Source organism: Pinus tabuliformis, chromosome 3_1, assembly GCF_031772625.1.
Source record: "Pinus tabuliformis cultivar Carrire ecotype Pingquan chromosome 3_1, CPIR1, whole genome shotgun sequence".
NCBI lineage: Eukaryota > Viridiplantae > Streptophyta > Pinopsida > Pinales > Pinaceae > Pinus > Pinus tabuliformis.
The window spans coordinates 320716135-320723280 of record NC_142301.1 but is presented as its reverse complement, the minus strand read 5'-3'; positions in this window follow the sequence as shown (position 1 = coordinate 320723280).

Below are 7146 nucleotides of genomic sequence, written 5' to 3'. Positions count from 1 at the left end.
TTTACCTGTATCAAGATCACGAACAAGACATCCATTTGATCTGAATATAACCTCGGTTCTTTGATCACACATCTGGCTGACACTTAGAAGATTATGCTTCAATCCATCAACATACAAAACATTTCCAGCCTTGACCTTTTCTTTTAACTGAGCAATTCCTTTTCCTTTTATAGTTGCAGGAGTATCATTTCCAAAAGAGACTTTCTTTCCCTTTTCTAGAGTAGAATAAGACTCAAGTTTTTCTTTATCACCTGTCATATGCTTCGAACATCCACTGTCAATGTACCATAGATTTTCCTGTCCCTCTGCATAAAATGCTATCCCACATCTTTCTGTTTGAGGTTCCTTTATTCTCCATGTTTTGGTGCTTGAGGCTTGTTCCTTTTTTTGCTGAAACCTGCTCCTGCATTCAGAGTCTTCATGACCAAAGTTATTGCAAATAGAACATTCAACTTCATTTTCAAGAACCGAAAAGTTGTTATAGGTCCTTTTTGTAATCCCCGTCATACTTCTTTGTTTTTTAGCTTCCCTAGTCATGATCGTTTTATATGCAACACATTGAGCTGCTTTGTGACCAAAGTTATGGCAAGAAAAGCATTGTCCATTGAAGAAATTTCTGCGGTTATCGAATCTACCAGCCAATTGATTGTAATTTCTATTGTCATCTATTCTTGAACCAAATTGAGAAGATTTTACCTGTGGCTGGTTGTAGCTTTTGTTCACCCTTAAGATGGATTGCCCCTGATAGTTTCTGTTTGTAATTCGTCCCTGCTTTACCTGATGATCTTCATTGTGCTTTTTCTCATTTCTTCTTGCTGCATCAAGATAACTTTTTGAGGTGGATGCTTGAGAAGTTTCTCCATTATAGCCCAGACTTGTCTTGTTTAGAGGAGACCGCTGCACATTGATAATCTCATCCAAAGTTTCAGATCCTTTGACAGAATTGAGATTAATAGCTTTTGTCTTCTCAATCTCTTTTCTAAGACCAACAATTTCACCTTCTAATTTTTCAAGATGTTTTTCCTTTTCATCAATTTGAAATTGTAGAGTATCAATGATCATGTTCTTTTCTTCTATATATCTCTTGAGTCTAGTAATTTCATCATAAAGGTTATCCACATCTATAGCATCCATATAATCATCATCTTCAAATGCCATTAACAACTTATATTCATTACCTTGTTCATCTTCATCACTGTTTGATAGACCATCACTATCTTCATGAGTGTAGTAGCTTTTCTTATTTGCATTTTGTTTCTTGTTCCATCTAGCAGGTTCCTTTCCTTTATCCTTATAAGGACATTTTGCAGCATAATGACCTACTCTTCCACAAGCAAAGCATTTAAAAGGTAACTTACCTCTAAACCTTCCAGAACCCCTTTGAAGATTTCTGACAAAATTTGATTCTTCTTCCTCTTCTTCTGGGACGTGGCTCGCTTCATAATAATCTCCTTTGCCTGATGCCTTGAAAGCAGCTTCTCTTCTGTCTGATGGACCTCCCTTTCTCATTTCATAAGCAGTTAGAATTCCATGTAGCTGAGACATAGTAAGAATTCGTAGATTTTCCTTTTCTTCTATTGCAGATACTTTAGATTCAAACTTGGGGGACAATGATCTTAGAACCTTTTCAACCACAATAGCCTCTTTTATTTCTTCACCCAAATTTTTCATACAGTTAACAACCTCATCTACCCGAAGAAAATAGTTAGCCACACTTTCATCATTATAAATTTTGAGAGTCTCATACTGAATTCTGAGAGTTTGAAGTTTAGCACGCTTTACCTGTTCATCTCCTTCATAGCTCGTGACAATTTTGTCCCATATCTCTTTTGCGGATTTATAGTGCATTACCTTCATGAATTCTGATTGAGATATACATCCTAATAGAGTACTGACTACAATGTCCCAAACTTCTGTACCAAGAGATTGAAGATAGGCAGTAACTCTTACCTTCCAATAATTGAAGTTTTTCCCATCAAAAACCGGTGGCCTGATTGATGCTTCTCTCTCGTAATTGCTCATGATGAACGATCTACCTTCAAGCGATCAAGCTTCTCTGAAGGACCTGCTCTGATACCAATTGTTGGAAATAATACTGAGAGGGGGGGGTGAATCAATATTATCTAATTCCTTTAATAAATTTTCTTTATTTGTTCTTTGAATTATTTTTGCATGTCAGTACCATAAAATAATGAGCATGAACAAAAGAAAACAGATAGTCACACCAAAGAACACAAGATGTAAGGTGGAAACCCAATGTGGGTGAAAACCACCTGCTGCAATATGTCTCTATCTTCTTTCAAATTAAAAAATCCTTCTACAATGGTTTTGTACTGGTGCAGTCCTTTACCAGTACGCAGGCTGCAACCTGCAGAGAGCTACAAATCTCTCTCTCGTTTTCCAGTCTCTCCTGGAAGGGAGCTACAACTCCCTACTTCTTTTCTTACAAGGACCACTTTTCATAAATTTTCAAACTGGATCCATAAGCATCAAATGATCATCAAGTATAAGAGAATCACCCAATCAACTGTAGTAACTAGATCAACAATAGTAGGACCAAACCCAGAACACAACAATGATAAACAAAGATGGAATGTGTGTTTCAACGCGTTTTTTTTTTTTTTTTTTCCAAGTTGCCCAGCAAAAAAGAAATTTAAAATTCCAGAACTGTTGAAGTATCTTTGCCTTTCGCATGTGCAGGACGACAGAATATGGAGTGGTACTCGCACAATATGCAAAGCACGAGATGCTCCACCGCGTCGGTAAAAGCAGAAACCGACAAATGTGGTGGCACTCGTCAGCACTGATGGAATGTGTGTTTCAACGCGTTTTTTTTTTTTTTTTTTGCCAAGTTGCCCAGCAAAAAATAAATTTAAAATTCCAGAACTGTTGAAGTATCTTTGCCTTTCGCATGTGCAGGACGACAGAATATGGAGTGGTACTCGCACAATATGCAAAGCACAAGATGCTCCACCGCGTCGGTAAAAGCAGAAACCGACAAATGTGGTGGCACTCGTCAGCACTGATGGAATGTGTGTTTCAACGCATTTTTTTTTTCCAAGTTGCCCAGCAAAAAATAAATTTAAAATTCCAGAATTGTTGAAGTATCTTTGCCTTTCGCATGTGCAGGACGACAGAATATAGAGTGGTACTCGCACAATATGCAAAGCACGAGATGCTCCACCGCGTCGGTAAAAGCAGAAACCGACAAATGTGGTGGCACTCGTCAGCACTGATGGAATGTGTGTTTCAACGCGTTTTTTTTTTTCCAAGTTGCCTAGCAAAAAATAATTTAAAATTCCAGAATGTTGTGGGGAAAAGTATCCGACTCGGATGACCCTATCCCTACTCTAAAGGTGACAGTCTTTAGCAACAACTGAAAGTAAAGCTTTGATATTTTCCTTTATGAAAGTACAGGGAGAAGGAAGAAAAGATTAACCAACCTGGTGTCTTTCGCTTAGTCGATCCTTATCCTCTCTCTTTGTCTCTTGTTCCCAGCTCCTTGCTCTCTTTGCCGGTCCAGCTACACACAGATCCTGCACAGAACAAGAGAGGAAACTACAAGATACATGTACTCATAACTGATGCATGGATTAGAGTGAATCAAATATACAAGTAAATACAATACATCAATGCAATACAAGTATATAGGAGAACATGCAAAACTTTATTGATAGAAGTAACAGGGTTCTGAGAAGGTTACAACCATTGATGGCTCCAATCCAGCAGCACCTCCCCAGCAGCAAGAACTCTCCTCTTCACCTCTAGTAAAACAATCACCCAATAGCTCTAACTGTAAACCAACAGCACCTCCTTGCTTTACACAAAATTCCAGCCTCCTTAGACCTCATAGAAGAGCTCTATATATAGGAGAGAAGAAGAAAGGATGAGTCAGCTTGAGGCTGGCATAGAGCTGACTAGTGTCCTCTCCTTCTTCAGTTAAACTTCAGTCCTTGAGTCCACTTGGAGATCCTTGCTTACACATGGTGATCAAGTACCTCTTACTCATCACAGGGCGAATCTCATGAACCAAGTGTCAGTTTGGAAGCTTCCTGGGCAGTTGACACCTTGCAGAATGACTGTGCCACTTGGCCAATCTCGCCCAGCGCAGGTAGCCTTCATTAGATTTGACTTCCAGCGCAGGTACAAGGAGGAGCAGTTGCATTCCAGCGCAGATGCTCAGTGGAGCAGCTGACATGATCCAAAATAAGCCTGTTTTTGAGTGTTTTCAGGTGGAGAACTGATGGGAAGTGCTGTGGTTTGCTGACCTTGTTCTTCTAGGGGTAAGAACAACATGTTTAGGGACTGAGGATCCCTGTAATTATTGACATTTCATGCTCCATGCTGCGAGGCACAAAAATGTCTATAACAGTTGCCCCCTAAAGTATGAGGCCGTTTATCGGGTGAAATGCTTTATCTAGAGGGTCCGAAGTTCATTCTAGTGCTGAGGAGGCGCCCTGTAATACAATACAATACAATACATTATTTTTCATTCTGTTTTCATGATCTAGCTGAGGCGGGCATTCCCATGCTCAGCTTTATAAATACATTTTGGTACATAGAACAGACGATCGTCTGATAGTAGACTAATAATTCTCTGCTGAAATTATCATCCTTTGAGTAGGATGATCATCTGCTGCAATGATGTACATGACAAATGCTTTTATATTTCCTGAATATGTATCGCAGCCCGGATGGATGAAACTAGATCCAGGGTCTTCAAACTCGTTCGATCTTCACTCTAAGTACAAGTCGATCCATGTGAGAATTTCGCTGAAGTCGAACATGGAAAGACATCGCTTGATTACCGGTCAATGATGAAAACCGTTAACAAGCGCGAGAGGAATCACCGATAATGATAATGACCCTCAAGGTACTGCAGTACAATTCACGTGGCGTGAATAAAGGACTTGGCATCGAACGCCACGCAAAATCTTCTGGTCGAAGGTCATTGATGTATACCTGTCGCCGGAAGTGAGAAACTTGCCATTGAGGCATGCAAGCTTCAAAGTACTGATGGGGTTGTTCCTAGATCAACTTCTTGGATAATGAGCTGAAGCCGACAAGAAGCAATCCGTCAAAGGAGGGCCTTAATGAATCCCACATCAATGACACGGAACGGAGCTAATGATTTTAGTGGAGGTGAAAACAAACTGTGATATATGATTCAGGGTGGCGATCATGAATGGATGAAGGATAATGTATGGCAGTGGATGGGACACGGTTGACACTTTCAGAATGACCCCTCTTGAACATATAACGACACTGATGCGATGGATCGGTAGCATTACCCCAAATGTGGATGGTTTGGCGAGGACCATGGTGATGAGACCGGTGAATGAAACAACCCAACCCGATGTGGTACGGAGGAAAAGTGTCATGTTCAAGAGTGACTTGCTACCATTAAACTTTGATGTTCTCCCAATTTTTCCCCAGTCATTTCTGACCAGTACCTCTTTATTTTTGTCAAGCTTGAGGAGGATAACATATGCTTGTTCTATAACTTGCCCTTCGGGCAAGCCCATCGCTATGATTTAACGAGCTTAACGATAGGGAAACTCGTTCTCGTCTAAAGACAAGTTTGTCGCTATTTAATCATTTTAACGAGTCTAACGACAAAGAAAACTCGGTCCTTTTCATTTTTAGAGAGTCTGAAAAGGTACAGAAAGTTAACTCCATAATTCCTTTTTCGTCATCTAATCCCTTAAGTCCGAAAAAGTATAAAACGATACAGAAGGGATGGCTGTTCGGTACTTTTAACGAGCCGAACAAGACAAGCGCTCGATCCTTTTGTGCAATAATCCCTCAGGTCCAAAAAGATTAAAATTTAGAGGAGGGATAGCGTTTCGGTCATTTAACGAGCTGGAAGGCCAAAACTCGGCAAACTTTTCATATTTTACGAGTCAGTGAAAAGAGCTCAAAGAAGACTCGTCTTTTGAGGAACGAGTGATAAACAGGGATAGCAGCAGATTCCAGGTACAGGTTGGAATTTTCCAATCACGGCAGTGTCACAAGGATGGCTAGGTGAAATCACTCTTCGCAGCTGTTTCTCAAAAGAGGTAAACACACAAATGGAAGTGAATGATCGGCCAAATGAACAGTGGAGGTGATGGATGAAAACACGATCAAGGTTCTTATGGCTGATGAATTTACAATCTCAAAAGGTTATTTACTGGGATAGGTTCATTTTTTCCATGAGCTTGAACTCTGGGGGAAACTTTTGCTCACACTTTTCTATTTTTTAACGAGCATAAATTCAGTCATAAAACTGCTCGAATTTTGCGTTTATTTTTTAAAGAGCATGAACTATATGCTAAAACTGCTCGATATACCAGTCATAATAAGAACGCCTCCTATGAGATAACTATTTTTTAAGGAGCTTTATCTCACAAAGCTATGCTCCAAGTTTGGCAAATTTTACCTTTGCCCCACAGGCTTTCTTCATGCAAGGTCGGAAACGGCTAATCCTACGAGTTTAAAGGGTTAGACCTACAGGTTTAAAGGGAGGACCTAAAAATTTAAAAAATAAATAGTCGTCCCTTGCTTGCATTCCAAATGTTTGCATGCCCCCAGGTATAGGATAGAATTTCGAGGCTGCCCCTCCTCTCTCCTACCTCTGCTTTTCTTTGGGTGTTCACAGTTATTTGTCATCTTGCTAATCTAATGTTAACGATACTTGTCTTCTCGTTATTTTAAGGGGTCTTACGCAGTACTCAGGCTTCCCGTCGGCCCACTTTTAATAAACAGCTATTTGTGACAATAGAAGAACACTACTCAAAGACAAAACATTGGTATTATTGAGGGAGGCTTGCCTCTTTCTTATTATCCGAAGAGGGTTCTATTCGCTGCCGCAAATCAATCTCTTTCTTCGGCGGTGTCTATCATTAGGTTGTCCAAAGATGGTTACCCTCTGTCACAACAATATAGTCCCCTACTTTGTAGGCTGCCCCTGCTTATCCTTCAAAACATATGTTTTAATGGGCGAGGCTTGAATTCAAAGATGGTTACTATTCGTTGCGATAAGGGAATTCCTACTTGGGCATTGCCCACTTTTTAGACAAAGGTGAATGACTCTTTTTCCAAACACATAATTTTAACAAAAGAACACTATTCCAGAACAACCCCACTTCCTTCCACGGACGGGGT